Genomic DNA, 18,150 nt, shown 5'->3' with positions numbered 1-18,150 from the left:
GAAGGACTCTAACCGATCGTCAGGAACCGAAGGGTTCAGAGTCTTCGCTACGAATTCGGTACGAAATCGAGCGTCACGAATCCCCATCCCCTGGATGCTTGACTTCGCAGGAAAAGTCATGCAATTACCTCAGAGGAAAAGAAGGGAATGGTCGTATGACCTATCCCTCTTCTCAACTTCGGTGATGTCCTGTACCCATACTGGTCTATCCGTCTGCAGCGAAGTTGTTGTTCTCGGTAGTGGATAGGACACCGACACTCAATGTTGGGTGTCGATTGGTATGGGTACTGTGACAAGCCGTTAGGACGAAGAAAAGATTGTTATGGAACAACCGAACTAAGTCCACAGCGAAGTTCGTAACAGACTTGGGCTTCTGACAGCTGCTGACTGACTGCGTTTGGTAGGAGGCAAGTTGTCCAAGCACCCGAGCAAGTCACGTGACCTTCGCCTTAAAAAGGGTTATGCCAAGAGACTAAACAAATAATTTGTTCGTCACCGATGCCAGAAGGCAAGGTGATGACTCTCTTAAGGCATGTGCCCAACAGGCGAAAGTCACTTGCCTTCTAGAGACCGAGGTCCTTGATGGCAAGATAACTCATAGTATAGTTGATTCTCGGCTAAGGAAGGAGAAACAACACTATGTGTCGTTGAAGACGAAGGTGTACAGAAAATGCAACCTACGTCTTCACAGCTGAACCGAGAGAAGGATTCTCAAGATTCTGAACCTGTGCTACAAAGACTGAGAACGCTAACCGCTATTCATTGCTGTCCGGTGAGGATCGTAGTTGCAATAAAAGCGGAGCGCTTTCCAGTAATGAAGACAGGGAAATACTGCCTGAAGAACTGCTTCTCATGGGCTGAACATTTGGAAGTAGAGCTGTCAGGTCGGAGAGTAGGCGATGTCTTCTGACATATCTGTTAATTCGGGAGAGCAATGAATAATTGCACACCTACGAATACGAGATATTTTGAAGACAAACTCAGATGTCTGCAAAAATCATTCGCATATCGCGGTGCGATGCAGCGGTTGACTAGTACAGACTTCTGTTTACCGTGCGGTAAACAGAAAGATGAAAGAGTCCAAGAGATATCTCTGTTGAAAATTCTCGCAATGTCGGAGGCGATGAAAATCGAGCGTCACAGCAGTAGATCGGTCCTTCATTATTGCGAGAATCCCCGTTAATCAGAGACCTAAGTCCATGATTGTTGGGCAGAGATACTTTCGGTTCGGTAGTCAATCAAACCAGGGGAGAGAGAGACGTAACCGACCGTGCATCTCCGAGACCTAGCTGATACTGAGCCGCTATCAGCAGTTCAATACGCAGTAGCTCTCGGTGACTCGTCATCCTGAGTTGCCAGGTAATCCATATTCCACGAAGGAATGCGTTCGGCTAGAACCATCGAGCATAAAGAATACGCTCGAGCAATTATATTTAACCGAAACGGATTTCGGTAAATACAAAAGCTGATTTGGTGTTGTCATGACAATACCAAGTATCTAAAATCGAAACTGATAACTGCTGGGAGGTTGCAGGCAACCCCGAGTTACAGTTCAATTAAGATACAATTCGTCTCGGTCACAAACCGTAGAGTTAACTACGGTATGCGCCTACCCCCCGGACAATTCAACTGTTAAAAGAATCATGTCGCGAGGGTAATATACGTAGTATATTTGTTAGGTTCTGTACCACGACCTCCATCCTAAATTCTTTTATTTTCCCCTCGAGGAATGAGAATAAGGATTGGAGATCGACCACCTTCGTTCTCTAGTCAAGAGAGTGAAGGAGAAGTCTTTCCCAAAGGAAAGCTTCAATGGTGAACAGAATACCGAAGACGATAGTTCAAGCCAAACTGGAAGTTCCCGTCCGTTCTTCTCTATTCCAGGTTAAACGCCTACTGTGAGATGCTCTTCTTTCAGCAGCAGTCTTCTTCCAAATGCTAGAAATTACAGGAATTCGAGCATAAGCGAGGTTTCCCAATTATCGTGTAACAATTATCGGGGATTCTCGCTCACTTTGGACCGTGGTCTCGCCTAAGTGTTTTGGAGATCGTAAAAAACTCGAACACTCTGAGTGCGCTAGAAATTCCGTAGAATTCTAAGCACTCTGCGAAACCCCCCACCGAATTCGTCAAACGATATCGGCTGGTGGTCCTCTCGATTCCGTAGGAATCGAGAAAGGGGCAGGATCCCTCCTCAACAACCGGGGCTTAGTCAGTAGGACCCGAAGGTCCCCCCGGTAGCGCAGCCCCTACGTGGGATCTTACAGAGAAATCTCTGTAGGATCCCTCCCCTTTCCCTCGTAGCCGTAAGGAGAGAGGGAATGGGGGAGGAATTGGATACTGGCTCGCCTTCCCAGCGGAACTAGCAGTTGGAGAAGAAAAGGAGCAGCCATCGCCTTACGGCGATGGCCTCTCAGAGCCTGGGAAAACGTATCGTCAGGAGAAAACGTTTTCCCCCGAGGAGGGTTACGAACTCATACTGTAGGTAAGGGTCTGCCGCCACTGTGAACGTCGTCTGGGTGGGGCTGATCGACACCTGACAAGAGGAAGAGCCGATAACCAGTCCTCCGACTCATTCCAGTCCTCGTCGAGGTCGAAACCTCAGGAGGACCGAAGGGGTATTCAAATACGGTGTCCGAAGACACGTAGAAACGCCTCTGTCGCAGTAGAGGAGGTGAAGTAGCTTGTTCGACCGGCCAGAACTGAGAGAGCCTTCTTGTCCGGAGACGAGAGACTACCTGGTTCAACACAGTCGGCAAGCTCCGATCGCGGCAGACCCACCGTCGATTTGGGTTCCCTCTCGGGCCCCAAAACGACTCGAGCCGAGACGTGGCTCTGCTGGTGGGAGCGGCGATCCTTCCCCGAGGTCGTTGTGCTGACGAATCAGCGACATAACCTCGGCAAAGTTCCTCTAGATCTCGGAAGTCACAGCATCTTGCAGAGTGGGACCGTTAAGCCCTTCGAACAAGAGCATATTCCGAGAACCTTCCTCCTAAGAAGGGGGAACAACGACAGCCCTCTCGGTCTTCCCCATCCACTTGCGCATACGTCCTGGCCGGCCCAAGAACCGTGCCTGGCACGTAGGGCGTCGTGGTGGGATCATGAGGGGCGCACCCCTCACGATCACTCCTCAATACCTCGCTCCTCCCAGGTGTAACCCGAGGAGGTTGAAGGTACGGGAGAGGCAGACCTGACGCTCCCTCGTCGCTCGCTGGCAGAACCAGCAGGCTTGGAGGGCTGCAGGCGATCGTCAACCCGCGGTGACGATCGAGCTGCAGGCCTGGTCGAACCGTCTCGCTGTGGAGAACGGCTGGACTGAGCACAGCGGCCCCGATCTCGAGTGTCAGAAGAGCTGGTGCTGGTTTGCCCGTACCCGATCGCTCTCTGTGAGAGCGACGGTCAGGCGACCTGCAGGCTCCACTGTCACAGTGAGACCGGTGCTTGTCCTCACGGCACGTCACGTCGCTGGTTCCAGCCGTGGCTGGCACCGGCGAACGGGAGGACCTCTTCCCAGCCTCAGCCCGTGGCCGGTCGTGGACCGTCACGTCCCGGGTAGCCAGCTGTTCGCCGCGAGAGTGAGAGCTGGTCCTGGTGAGAGTCGCGTGAGCGGCTGTCACCAGTCTTCCGCCCCGTGCCGTGAACCTGACGCTGAGCGGACTCAGAGGTCTGGTTCCTGGCTGCACGGTCGCTGGTAGGCGACCGTACACTCGGTACCTCCCGCGAACGAGGCCGAGACGGACCCTGATGCAGTGGCAGAACCACTGACACCAGGTAGGAGTACCGGTGTTAGCCGGTACCCCTCTGGTCCCCGTAGTCTTCTCCTTGCGGAAGAAGAGACGGGCCCCGCTCCCGAAGGAGCAGGAGGACCAGCGGAAGGAACCCTCCCGTCCCACCGAGGTGAGACGGGTCCCGAGAAGCTCCCGAGGGAGACTTCTTAGGAGGGAGGAGGCAACCTTCTTCTTCCTCGGCTGTGAAGCCTTAGAAGTCGAAGGGGAAGAGGCGGCAGCCGACGACGATGAAGAAGATGAAGACGACGACGACGACACCTTCCTCCTCTTCTTCGTCAGCTTCCTCAGGACAGACGTAAGACTGCTATCCAGGCGGAGCCGGGGCTGCTGTAGCCGAAGCCAACAGGGCCCCGGACGCACCTGTACAGACAGACCAAAGTCTGGGTAGTACCACCACGAACAGGGACGACATCAGCAGGTATGGCATCTCAGGAACAGCAGCACAGCCAGCACAGCATCGTTAGGACACCCAGCGCAGCAACGGCAGGGACAGCCAGCGCAGCAACGGCAGGGACAGCCAGCGCAGCAACTGCATGGACAGTCAGCCCAGAATCGGCAGGTACGGCAGGCAGCACCGGAAACACAGGAAGTGGAGCAGCAGCCAGCAACATCCTGGTACCGGCGGCAGGTCCAGGGGCGAGCTCTAGGGCAGCGGAAGTGTGGTCGCTGCAGCGCGGCAACCACGAGCGGCGGCGGCACGCCCCCCTCTCGGTACGGCGAACGGCACTTCACAGCGGCTGTAGGCAAGACTGTTACCACGTGAGGCGAGTACACCAGGTGAGGAGGGACGTCGTCACCTGGAGCGTGGTCACCACTCCATGGGTGACCGCAGTAGGCCCAGACATAGAACCGCAGCCCCTGGACACTAGCACGCCCTGCAAATGGAAGGACGCCCATACCTCACCAAGGTCCACCCTCGTGGCAGTAGCACCTGCGGAAATAACAGTAGTAGCGATTAGTGGGGGGGAAGTCCCCTCGCGCGGGGGGGTGAGCCCTCTCCGAACGAGTGGAAGACCCCGAATACAATTGTACATCGGGCACCAAGCGCCCTCCCCCGCGCTCGACGGATCGGGCGAGGAGAAGAACGCCGATAACCTCCCCCCCCCCCAGGGGAAGGGCCATCTGGTGGGAAGCTGAGCAGGGGGGGGGTTCTCGTTCCCCACCCCCGCACAGCACCCATGTACCCAACAACAATATAAGAGCCCGAGAGCAATCGTGCCCCCGAATGCAAGGGCATAAGGATCAAATCCCTGACTGAGCGGAACTTGAACCAAATAAATATTGATGCAATCAATAATAAGGAATAAAATGAAAAAGCATCTTGCATTACGATTCACTTCACAATGAATAAGGGCTCGGATCGAGCGCATTTGCGCCCTCGGTACCGAGCGCAAGGGTAAAAGGATCCATTCCTTACCTTTATGGATCAAGGTTTATGGAAACCTTGATCCATAATGAATTGATGCAATCAAAAAAAAATATGAAAATGAAAAAGAATACTGCGCTTGCGATTTCACTTCATACAAATAAAAAGGGGAAGGATCAATTCCCGGGAAATAGCGGAAACATTGATCCCAATAAACAATGCAATCTCAATAAAATATGAAAATGAAAAAGAACTGCACTTGCGATTTCACTTCATTCAAATAAAAAGGGGAAAGGATCAATTTCCGGGCTTCCCAGCGGTAAGCTCGGAAACTGATCCAAAATGAGTATTGCTACAATCAAAATAAATATATGAAAATGAAAAAGAATACTGTACTTGCGATTCCACTTCCATACAGAATAAGTTTCCGTGCCGAGCGCATTCGCTCGGTAACGGGCATACAGGTCAAAAAAATATAAATGAAAAGAGCACTTACTTACGATTTTCATCTACACATTTCCAACCCAAATATACGCTCGGAGCGAGCGCTCCCGCCCTCGGCACCGAGCATACACAATACGAGGATCATTTCTGGGAAAATGAATTCCCGCACTTACGCCCTTCAGTCCCGGCACTCGGGTAATCGGAGGGCGTGGTGAAACCAAGATCCTTTAATTCACACTTGAATTCAATGGAAATAAATATGAAATGATTGTACTTACAATTCAGTTTCACTATAAATAGAAAAAGAAAAACACAACCATGCGAAAGCAACGACGATGAAGCGGGCAGAGAGCGATGATACACGTCCACACGCCAGCAGGCCGAAAGCAAAAGTGGTTTGTTTACCTACCAGTCGCGCGCGCGCGCCTGTCGGACAAGCAGTTAACTACCGAACCCCTTGTTCGAAAGCTTACGACCTATCCAGCTGCCGCTAGTACCTTCCTATTGTAAAAGGACCGAAGGTTTGTATGCCGTGTCGGAACAATATAACAATTACATGTATAGCTGATAACAATCTGCATGAATAACTGGTAAACTGTTCTGCAATGACAGTTGAGTATAGCAATTATTTACAATAGGTACGAAAGTCAAGATGTCGTGACGTCATAATACAGAACTTAAAAGAACGTTCTAATTCAGAAAAATAATTACTTAAATTTGAGTCAGAGTCGAGTTACTTTTTCAATAACGAATATTTTCAAATTAATCATCATAAATATGTAAAATATTGATGTTTTACTACTTATTTAAAAATTAGCTAAGAGCACTGCTTCTCGTCATCTTCTACCAAAACAGCTTGTTTACTCCTGGGCTTGTTTGTTGGTGAGAAATCGTGTTTCGATTGTTGTGATAAAAGTGCTCCAGCGTCTGTGGGTACAAGTGGTGTGCGGATTTATCACAGGAAATGGAAAGTTTGTTGACACAAGCGACTCCGTAAACATCGAGATGGCGTCAATCTTCGAAACATTTTTAGTTGTAAGTAAAATTTCTAAAAGCGTTTTGGTGAGATTTTCCACTGCCGTGGGCGCCATTTTCAGTACCCTCTGTTTAAATCTTAAAATTTGGCCTTAATTTCTAACTTTGGAGAAAATACTTACTTCGAAAGGAGAGTAGAGGTCTTTAGCTCCGTTTCTCACCAACAAGAAGTCGCGACTGATGCCCATCTCGGGTGTCAGGACGCGTTATAATGTACTTTTTCGGAGGGTGGCAAGCGTTGAATGTAGGTGGCCTGGTTGGCCTGCCGTGGTGATCTACCCTAGATGTCAAGTTTCTCGGCGATTTTTAGCATAAAAATCCTAGCCTACGTAAAAATTAAAGATCTTTGGAACTGACGTTACCTACAGTTACTTTATCTCCATTTAAATACGAAACATTAAATGAAATGGCCATAGAAAGCTATTAAGAGCCAAAAACTGGATAAAAATAAGACAAAAATCAAGCCATGATGACATTATACTGGTAGGCTATCTACTTCGACGTAACCTGCATCCTCTATTCAGCGCCTATCGTAACCTCCCAAGCAGCTTTAAAATACAAATGCAATTCAAAATATCTTACTTTGTGTTATTTTAGACCCAAAAACACAGTTAAATGGCCTTCCCGGGGATATTTACGGGTTCAAATGACACGGCAGACGTCCTTGCACCATTTTGTAAACAAACGCTTCTTCTTCTCGCGTTTCAGCATCCAGAAATGAAGGCAAACGCTATGTAAAGTATTATTCCTTCAAATGTATTGTCAAAAACCTAATATAATTCCAATAATAGTTAATATTTTAACATTAATAGTATATAATCATTATTATATCATTATTATTGATATTTGGATTATGATCATGCTAAAAATTGACGACGTCCCATCTAAAGACACTTTAGCAAGCCTTTTAATGTCCAGCGTCCCCAGGGTTTGTACTTTTTAACGAATGCGTATTAGCATGTCGTTAGTTCTTACCAGACATTTTTTGGTCCAACGTATATTCATCATCACTATGAGATAGTTACAAAAGCAAGTTTGAAGCCGTTAGCGAAAGCAATGTATATAAGTTTCTAAACTTGATAAGCGCTTTGAATCCTCAGCTATCATGAAGAGAGATTGATTTATAGACTTTTGGCACACATGCCAAACACTGGGGCAACTAAGGTCATTCAGCGCTGAAACGGAAATGAACAGTAGAAAGGTTTGTTACGAGATGGTGGACAGTAAGATGGTGTAAGGACAACGTTCTTTCACTATTTTTATTACATTATAACAACATGTTAAATTCTAATGTACATCTTCTTATGTGGAATTCTCTGGCCTTTCCTCCGATATATAATTCATGGACGAACAACAATTATACCCATAGATATCCATGTATATATATGTCTGCTTTTCTCTGTTCAGGTAGGATACTGCATATCCGTCCGCAGCCTCCTTTATAACCCACGTTCGGTGAACAAGAACCCGTGCTGACACAAGGTCAGTTTAATCTAAAACAACAGTAATAAACATCAGTACCCAGTTACCTGTCTCTCTCTCTCGTCCTCTCAATGGAAGAAAGAGAATATGAATGTACGGTCTTGAGGTTCGTGATTCCAATGCCGTGGAGTATATCCAAGTGCTTGAATCCCTTCCACAATTGTCTCGAAATGCTAATCATAACATCGTCATAATTGATGTCATTGGTGATCTGATCGGAGCTGATGAGCTCCTAGAACTCCTTGTGCATCGTCATTTCATAGTAAGGAAACTGCTGATTAATGACAATAATTATAGAAAATACCTCAACCTATTTAGAAAGGTGACAATGCCTTTTAGGGATAATGAAAAATTAGAAATAGCTTTAAATGTAGATGAAGATTTAAGGAAGCTCACTGCCCAAATGAAAATCAAGAAAACCCGCTTTCAGGTCACACTATTTAAAGTCAGGGATTTTATTATACTGGACACAAACTTCAGTGAATACATTTCAGCCTTGAAGGGTATGCCAGTGCCCTCAAACCAAGCAAATGAAACATGCATCGATATTGTCATTAGTGGAAACTTAACACGAACTAGTGATTTACTAAACTTGATAAATCTCAATGGATTCACAGTTATGCGATTTATGATAACTAAACATAATTTCATAGCCTACACAAAAATGTTAGAAGGAATGGCTACAACCTTCAGGGCAGCAAATAATGTTGAAATTAATTTAATTATTGATGAAGATATTTCTACCATCAACAGATTAATAACAGAGATAGTGAAGAAATGCTTTCATATAAATACATTCCAAGTAAGAGATTTTGAAATAAATTATTCTAATTTTACTTTGTGGCCCTCGATCCTAGCACCTTATTATTTGTTTCCACTCTGCAGAAGCGATGATAAACCAAAATTTAACATTGCCATCAAGGTTGCTATAAGAATCAGCCATGGCTTCCTTCAACTCATCAGCACCCATAAAATCAAAGTGAAGAGCATTTTAATAACAGACTTAAACATTAAGAGGTATGTTAACATACCGGCACAATTTATGCGACCATTGCAAAATACCAGCAATGCAAATGTTGATGTACAGTTAACAGCCAGTCTCTTAGATCTAATGAAGCTTCTGAATTGGATCAAATTTCATGGGTCTCACTTTAGAAAATTCAACGTTGAAAAGGGAGAGATGTTAATCACAACTCAAATTGCAGAATATTATCTCTTGGCACTGAAGTACCTGCCAAAGCTGGAGAAAAATGCCTATGAAGGAGTGGTTTCAGTGTACATAGATGAGATGACTCAAAGAACAGACCCCATTCTTCAAGAACTAGCAAGAAATGAATTCAAGGTTGTCCTAAATCTATACCACGACTTCAAAAGCATCCACTGACATGCTAAACGTTCTCTTCGAAAAGTACGGAAATCCTTTCGTTGTTGTGTTTAACTTCATCACTACAGTTCAGCTTTTCTAGGTATTAATTCAATTTATTCTTATGCTCAGATGAAAGAAATATAAACCCAAAGATAGGTAGAATGTATTTCCAGGAGATAGATCCAATAAAATGCCTGAGACCTATGCTCCCAGGATGGTGTGGACAGATTAGGTTAAGTGTGTTAGGTTATTTATCCAGCATCCTCTCGATGGTGGAAGAGACGTTACAATAGGTGGTATGAGCCAACAACAAATCTTCCCCTATCCCTCCTTAGTTATAGTCATTAATGTTATGCCCCTATACTTACGGAAATTAGTATTTACCGCAAATGTTAAGGAGCAATAATTCTCGTTCAAATCTATTGCATATCTTCCTCAAACAAAGATACTCACAGTGGTCACACAAATATCTATATATATACATATGAGAGATATAAGATATATATATATATAGATATAATATATATACATACATATCATATATAATATCCCAATATATTATATAAATATATTATTAATATTATATATATATATCTATATATATATCTATAATAGATATATATATATATATATATATATATATAATATAAAGGTATAAGCCACGAAGGAAATATAAAACAACGGAGTAGCTACAAGATCTTTCGACTCTAACGTCCTTTACTTAGCAGACAAACTGACTTACATGAGAAATTGAGAGTACAGGAAAGGTCGTATACGTGACAGATGGGGATTATAAGGAGATTAGTACCTAGAATCCAACACACCTGGAGAATGAGTAACCTTCCCAGACAAGCATAAACATGGGTACAATTTAAGAACAAAAAGATTAAGTCCAAGTGCTCAAACACAGGGAGAAGACAATTAAAGGATTATACAGGCTGGCAACTGACCACATTCAGATCTTTGGTAAACAAAAACTTATTCACAAAACTTATTAAACATACATGTACAAAGAAAATATGTATAAGGCAACTAATTTGTATTTAAGTCTGTGATTATATCTTTGAGGTCGTTCTTAAACATGTTACAAATACAAGGGTCCAAGTGAAACAGGCCACAACTAATATCACAATTACAATGGGAAGTAAGTTTTATAATGGCAGATTCTAAAAGATTTTGTGATAAGACATCTTTTGATCTTGCAATTACTAAATTAAGATCAAAAGATGTCTTATCTGTTGGCATTCCAGGGCGGCTGGTGGGTCTGTCTTCAGTGGTGCCCTCCTCCGTTAGGAAAGCTGGCTTCAACCTGTCGATGGAGGCCCAATCCTCTCGCCCGTTGATACACAGGAGGTAGGCCTTTTCCGAGCAGCAGAGAACTTGGAACGGGCCATGATATAGTCTTGTCAGGGGCAGCAGGTGCGTGTCGTGGCGGACGAAGATGTTCTTGTTTCTTTCTAGGGCCTTGGGCCGGATAAGGCTTGTCCTGTCAAAGAAAGTCTTGAGGCAGGGGGTGAATTTCCTTGCAGATTCTCACAGTCTGGCGATCAAGATGTCCTTGGTATCGGTTGATGACGGGAAGAACTCTCCTGTAACTGCCAAGGTTTCCCCGTAGACTTTCTCTGCAGGTGATGCTTACTGCTGGCCCTTGGAGTGGTGCGGAGGCTGAGGAGGACCCAAGGTAGCTGCGTCTTCCAATTGTTGCCAGAGCAACTCACCATCAGGGAGGCCTTTCGGGGAGTGATGGAAGCTCTCCACTATACCATTGGCTGTGGGGTTGTAGGCAGTTGTTCTGTGGTGCGACGTCCCCATGAAGCGGGCCAGAGCGGCCCACAGATCTGTCAGAAAATCGGCTCCTCGGTCTGTCGTGATGTCATCAGGCACTCCAAAACGGCTGATCCAGCTGGAGAGAAGGGCTTCCACACAGGCCTATGTGGTGGCCTCTGTCATAGGAGTCACTTCAGGCCATCTGGTGGACCAATCGATGACTGTAAGGAGGTATCTGTGACCTCCTGACGGAGGAAGGGGCCCTACGAAGTCTACATGGATATGGCCGAATCTCCACTTGGGCTGAGGAAAACTGCTGATTCCTGACTCGGTGTGCCTGCCAATCTTGCTCTTCTGGCATGGGATTCATTGTCTCACTCACTTCCTGGAATCCCTTCAGATGCCATACCACACAAACTTCTCTGTCAAGAGTCGAGTTATTGTTCGACCCGACAGATGCAAGAGGCCATGGATGATTTCGAAGACCTTCTTTCTCCGGGATGCTGGGATTAGCGGGTGGGGGCGACCCGTGCTGACATCGCAGAGGAGTGTTGTTGGCGATGGGCTGAAGGGCATGTCTTTCCCCTTGAGGGAGGTGATTGTGGTTCAGTAGGCTGGTAACTCAGGGTCAGCTGCTTTTATTCGGGCTCAAGTCTTCGTAGTCAATCGCCCAGGTGGACTGAGGCTGATTTCGACACTGGAAACGGGCATCGGCCAACGGGGTTTTCTCCTGCCGGGGATTGTAGCGGATGGTGTATCCGAACTCCGCTATGGCTGAGAGGTGGCACTGTTGTCTGGCGGAGCAGCATCTCCTACTTTAGTAAAGAATCAGTGGTTGGTGGTCCGTTCTGATGGTAAAAGGGTTCCCCTCCAGCAGGTAGCGGAAATGCCGAACAGCCTGATAGACCACTAGTAATTTCCAGTCAAAAGTGCTGCATCGGGTCTCGGTGGGCTGCAACTTCCTGCTGAAGAAGGCGAGTGGTTGGGGCACTTCATGAATTACCTACTCCAGGACTGCTCCATCTCTGCAAAAGCCCTTTTGGCTTCTTGGAGACGGTTTGGCGGTAGCCTGCAGAACTTTGGATGTGTGGCCAGCCCATGGTCACGATGTGATGGTAGATGCCGTGCTTGGCCAGGGTTCCGGTCACTTGACAAAGTTCCGGCTTGAATGCGTCGGGAACTCCTGAAGAAGGGCGCTGTATTTGTGGGTTGCTATGGAGCAGATGGTAGGAATTCTTGGTCCTGCGGCGAGGGGAATAGACTGGCAGGTCCTTGTTTTGAGGAGGCGTTTGCAGCCCATGTCAACCAGGAGCCCATGTTGCGCCAGGAAGTCTGCTCTGAGGAGGGGGTCTTGACGTCGGTGATAATAAAAGGCCACTCGTAGGTTCGACCCAGGATGGAGATTCTGTGAGATCTCGTGCTGAAGGGCTGTGATGTCGTCAGGAGGGCAGCTATGATCCTCTTCTGAAGGTGGGAACACCGACTGCATAGCTCCAGTGTCTACTAACATCCTCCTGCCGGAGATCTCGTCATGAATGTAGGTAGAAACCTACGGGTTGTGGCCTCTGAAAAAGTGCAGCCATGGCTGCTGATGGGAGATGGTGCCTTCCTCGTTTTTTGACCAGTTGTACGAGCATGGTTTTTTGCACCGTTTGGCGTATTTGCCAAATTTCCTATGGTAGAAACACCATGCTGGGTTTCCACCTCGCTGCTGTGTTGGGGATCCTTTTTGTGTGGCGTTGATTGCTGCCGATTCTGCCCCTGCTGCGTCATCCTCTATCAGGCAGTTGGTCGAAGACGTCGATGGGGTGGAAAAGGTGGCCGCCTATGAGGACTCGGCCAGTCTACAAGCTTTTGTGACCAATTCCTCGCTGGATAGGGTGTGGATCTCCGTTATTTCCTTCCTTACCTCTAGTTCCAACTGACAGAGGAATATCTCCCACTTAAGGCTGATTTTCTTGCATTGCCCGTTGTCGTCCCACTCCGGCAGGAGGATGAGGTCTAACAGTCTATTCCAGGAAACCTGTGGGTCTTTATCTAGTATGGGGTTTATAACCAGGTCGAGGATTCGGGCAGCTCTGTCAATGGTGGGCAGGGAGAAGGTGTTGATCATCTTCACCCTTAGCTGGGTGTATTGTACTGCGTCTGGCTGCTCGATCATCCACATGCACATCTGCTCATAGGTTTCGTCTGTCATGGCCGACGCAACAAAGTCAGCCTGCAGGACTTTGTCAGTGATACCCGTAATCCGGAACTGGCTTTCCTCACTCATGAACCATGTGGCTGCTTCTTGGTGGCAAACAGTGGTAGCATTCACAGAAGGAGAATGGCGTCTGGCCCTCTGGGGTGAGGCAGGGGTAGGGGAGTTGTTGGCTGCCCCTAAGGTACTGGCTGCTGTGGAGTGCAGCATGTATTTCTCAAAACCGGGTAAATTGAGCGAACGCCTAAACACTCCTTGGTAGGTGTGCCGTAGTTAGTTCGCTAAAGGTCTCTGAAGGTGAGCGGCACTAGTTAGTTCCTTAATGGCTGAGCCAAAACCGCTTGAGTCACCTATCTAATCTGGGGTCACCAGTGTTAGGTTTAGTGAGTAGGACAGGTAGCTGAGCACTGAAATTTATTTACAGGTAATCTCAGGTTACAAACAGGTGTGCAGGTGGATCTGTAGTGCATGACCAACACTGACAAAAATGACACGATCTAACCCGAATTTGTGTTTCTTCGACATGCTACTTTACATGAATTATAATCGCTACACTGGGTTAACACATAAATGAAATGTCAGTGGAAAGGCCGCAAAGTGCTTAATATAATGATGTGAGGTACAATGCGGACAAGAAAACTATATCTGTACATTTAAGCAAAAAGCGTTGTCCTTACACTATAACCAGTGACCTAAATTCTTGGGTTCAACCATAGCTGGTATGCCAAACCCTTCTGTTCTCTTGGGTTTGTTGTTCTTTTACAATTTCTTTTCATATGTGATTAGATTAACAATAACATGCAGTATAATTATGTTCATTTTTCATATGTACACAAATGATATTCAGTGAGCATCAAGCTCAGTTTAGACGTGACATCTTCCAGCATGGGGTTAGCCTCTTCCTCATCACAGCTGATAAGTTTACACAAAGAAGAAACCTTTATACAAGCTTCAAAATGGTACTTAACATCCCTGGTCCAAGATTCATCCTTTTATTCTTTTTCTGTTTTACTGCCATTTTGTTGGATACGCAGTTTCCTTAATTGTCAGGCTCACTCTACTCTTACCTCCCAACAGAGGGCAAGACTTTCTCCTGTTTCCACAGCTGAACCTGATGCAAGACAAAGAGGTCAACTTCTTTGTATACATTATGAAATACCTGAGTAAAATATACTCAATCATCATTCCTAAGTCTCTCAAGAAATCACAGCAATTCCATAGAAAATGTCTGAGTCTTGATATTGAATGGTAAGTACCTCTGTCTCACTAGCCTATTTGTTTTAACAAACAAACAAATATGTCTTTGATTCTTACTGATGAAAACATTGTTCATTCCAGGGGAATGCCTCACAGTTTGTTAGCAGCTTCCTTTCCCGATGTGGATTCATGTTGAAACGACAGTGCAACTAAGAAGTGCCTGGATTTGTAGTGTCAGCTGCTCTAGATGGTGACTTTGGATATCTCCTTTGGAAAGCTATATACGTATATTCTTGGGATCATGATATGCTCACCATTGGAAGAGGACTTTGGGCAATATGACAACACATCAACTGCAAATGGCTTTCTATAATGTTTTGCTCCAGAAGATGAGTTTGTATTATGATGATGTTTATTTCCAGGAGATGACTCTGGATATGTTAAGCCCAGGAGATATCTTTTGTTAGTGTTATGTTATGGCATGGAAGGTGAATTTTTAAGAATTGTAAACTTGGCTAACGAGAATGGCTGGTAGTGTTTAGCTTCCGGCAGATGACCTTGTATCATGATATGTTTAGATGCCCTAGAACCCATGGGTTAGTTTAGAATCTTAACTGTGTGGAATTCATACCATTTACATGAGACAAGAATCTCTCAGAGACTTATTCCAAGTGGGTGCAAGTTGCTCAGATGGGGATATTGGTCTGTCAGTAACAATGTCATCACTAGTCCTTGAAGAAGAGCTCTTATTTGACTCCCCTTGGTAATCAGTGTCACTAAATGGTCCTTGGTGAATACCCTACAGGGAGTACTTCATAGATGACAAAAACTGGACCTTAGTGAATAATGTTTTATTAATCTGTGATGACTCATAGCATTACCTGATCCTTTATGAATAATGCATGAATAGTCCACAGAAGAAGTTTGTAGTCATTCACAATTTTATCTTTCACAGCCCTAAAAGATTGGTTAAATTGAAAGAATCTCAATGAATTGTAAGAAATGACTGGAAAAAAAAAACTAAAAAAAAAACATCCTTGCCACACTAGATGGTTATCATTAGAACCAGTATTCAACCGAATTTTAGAACAACACTAAGCTTCTAAATTGTTTTCATTTTCAGTTAGATTCCTTAGAGAAAAAACAATAAAACTGCTGCCCCCGATTCTTGATGCTTTAAATAGAACTCCTTAGCTGTGATTTTCCTTTTTAAGCCACATATTAACCATCACCAACAATTTGTGCAATCATCAAAATGTGAGTGGGAATTATATTCAAACGAAATGGTTTTATGTCAGCCTCTGATGTGTTTATAATAAGCTCTAATGGTCCATCCATTCTTTTTTCCCAGAGACTGTTTGGTATTTGGCAGCAAAGTAGAAAATATGCTGATAGATGATGATGTTATTGTTTCAGCACAAGAGTTACCCAGTCTCAGAGGTAAATGGCTTAACTTCTATACAGAAGTGATAGGTCAGGTGTCTCAACATTGTAAAGGAATGAATGATGTTTTGCATGTGGCCCAGTAGCAGTGAGAGAATGCCAGGCTCAGCGTCTGCTTCCTCTGTTTGTCAGGTCTCCTCAACTCATACAAGAACCTGATTATGATCAGGATTATGATGAAAGGGGAAATCTCCCATTTCATTTAGATGACAAGAAAAACATTGATGAGCCAATTGAGTTTTGGTGGTCTGTAAGTAAATTAAAGCTAGTGATTAGCAAGTCATGTTTCCTAAATTATCGCAGTTCATGATAGATGTCTTAGTTTGACCCCATTCGTCAGCTGCAGTGGAGAGAATTTGTCTCAACACAAGAAAATGGTGGCAACATTCCTTGCTCTAACTGGCAACCAAGTGACGCCATTGTCCAGTCAGCCGAGGCTTCTTCATTCAAACCTCAAATTTAACAGTTCCATTGAAATAAAAGTCAAGTACCATCAAAAGAGACTTTCATTTCCTTAAAAATTTATTTCCCTGCATGATTTTTTAAAATACAATTGGTGCTGTACAAAAGCCGTAAATAGTAATCGTGAAAAACTCATCAATGATGTCATCTGCAGCAACTGTGACATATGTGATAATTGCCTAAGTGACAACTTGTAAAGAAAACGCCGATTCTATTGCCAGACACACGATTATGGAGAAGATATCGTACTGCTGCCGTGCAAAGCGCAACTGGAAATATGTGATAGTAGGCTACGTCAGTAAACATGAATGATCCGGAAGGAAGATATTTTCTGTTTGGATACTCTCTTATTTGTATGGGATATCTTTTTTGGTCATCATGGTCTCTTTCTCTTCTCTCTCTCTCTCTCTCTCTCTCTTGTGGTATCCCACATTTCAATTTACCAACATATTCGCCATCCACTGGTAGATAGTTGCAATTGCTCCTGTGAAACCATTTTCATTATTATTATTATTATTATTATTATTATTATTATTATTATTAGTACTCCAACAGCAGTGAAAGCAGTGGATAGTTTTTTTTAAACAAATAAGGACATTTATTTTCAGCTCTCTCTCCTCTCTAAGCTATCAAGACGAAAGATGGTAGGGACGAGAGGAGAGATAGAGGGGGGGGTGGGGGGGGGGGGGGGGGGGGGAAGAGCGTCCGGTGACGGGAAAGTTAGAAATCCCAAAGATCAAACGCCAACCGCTTCCTGACTCTTAGTTCGCAGTTAAGTTATTCCTCTGTGTAGGGTAGGATGTGGTCTGCAAAGAGGCAGACTCTGTTTTTGGATACGCTAAGTGATTCTTCCATCACATCTGCCAACAAAGTGGAGGTATGACCGTATGATATTTTTCCGCCTGTTTCTGTCTGTCTGCTTGACAGTATGCCGTTTCAAAGGCATATCCTACCTACTACTAATACTACTATTACTACTGTATGTATCTCTCTGTCAGTGTGAGCTTGAACGAAGCAAACGGGATAGATTCTTCTGACATTCTTGTGATATATTCGTTCAATTATAATCGTCTACAGTAGCGTTAGTCTAGGCTGTACTGAAGTGCTTATATGACTTTTGTGGTGAAGACCAAGAATCACAAAAACTTTGCCAAGTCAACCTTTGTAATGTAAATGTTTAAGGAATACAGGGCTTTACCATTTCAGAAGAACGGGCTGACTTAATAAAGAATGTTCTCTGTACGTTAGTACGAATTCTCTGCCCTACATGCTTGCGAATGAACCTGCTTGCCCCAATATCATTATCCTGATGTACTGATATTCATAATCTATCAATTCTTCGTGATCTGCGATACTTTATACCATAAAAAGAAAAAAACGGCCTTTTTTTATTGAGATTTCTTCCCAATCAGAATTTGAGGAAAATTGCTTCTTAAGAGTTGCTTTCAATCAGCTTCGTACATGATCTCTGTTTCTTTCTTTTGCATAAAAACTTTATCAGTACCTACATCACATGTAAGACTTACTTTCCACTCTCTAACCTTCAACACAAATTCTCGAAGGCTGGGAAAGCCCTTTTGCAGTAAGAATTTCTATTAAA

General features: G+C 44.8%; 2 protein-coding genes across 3 annotated transcripts in view; one reads left to right on the top strand and one right to left on the bottom strand.

The window, feature by feature from the left end:
* LOC135205034 (anaphase-promoting complex subunit 15-like) overlaps positions 1-7,362 on the bottom strand; it is a 49,378-nt gene extending 42,016 nt beyond the window's left edge. The window contains exon 1 of one of the 2 annotated variants that reach the window (XM_064235295.1): positions 7,216-7,362. The gene's annotated coding sequence lies outside the window, so the exon portion shown is untranslated. The remainder of the gene's footprint in view (positions 1-7,215) is intronic. The other variant, XM_064235296.1, reaches the window with a different exon arrangement.
* Positions 7,363-17,326: 9,964 nt separating this feature from the next.
* Positions 17,327-18,150, top strand: part of LOC135205031 (uncharacterized) — a 59,546-nt gene continuing 58,722 nt past the window's right edge. The window contains exon 1 of the mRNA XM_064235292.1: positions 17,327-17,427. The gene's annotated coding sequence lies outside the window, so the exon portion shown is untranslated. The remainder of the gene's footprint in view (positions 17,428-18,150) is intronic.

This window comes from Macrobrachium nipponense, chromosome 48 (genome assembly GCF_015104395.2).
Source record: "Macrobrachium nipponense isolate FS-2020 chromosome 48, ASM1510439v2, whole genome shotgun sequence".
NCBI lineage: Eukaryota > Metazoa > Arthropoda > Malacostraca > Decapoda > Palaemonidae > Macrobrachium > Macrobrachium nipponense.
This window is presented reverse-complemented; position numbering and strand designations above follow the sequence as displayed.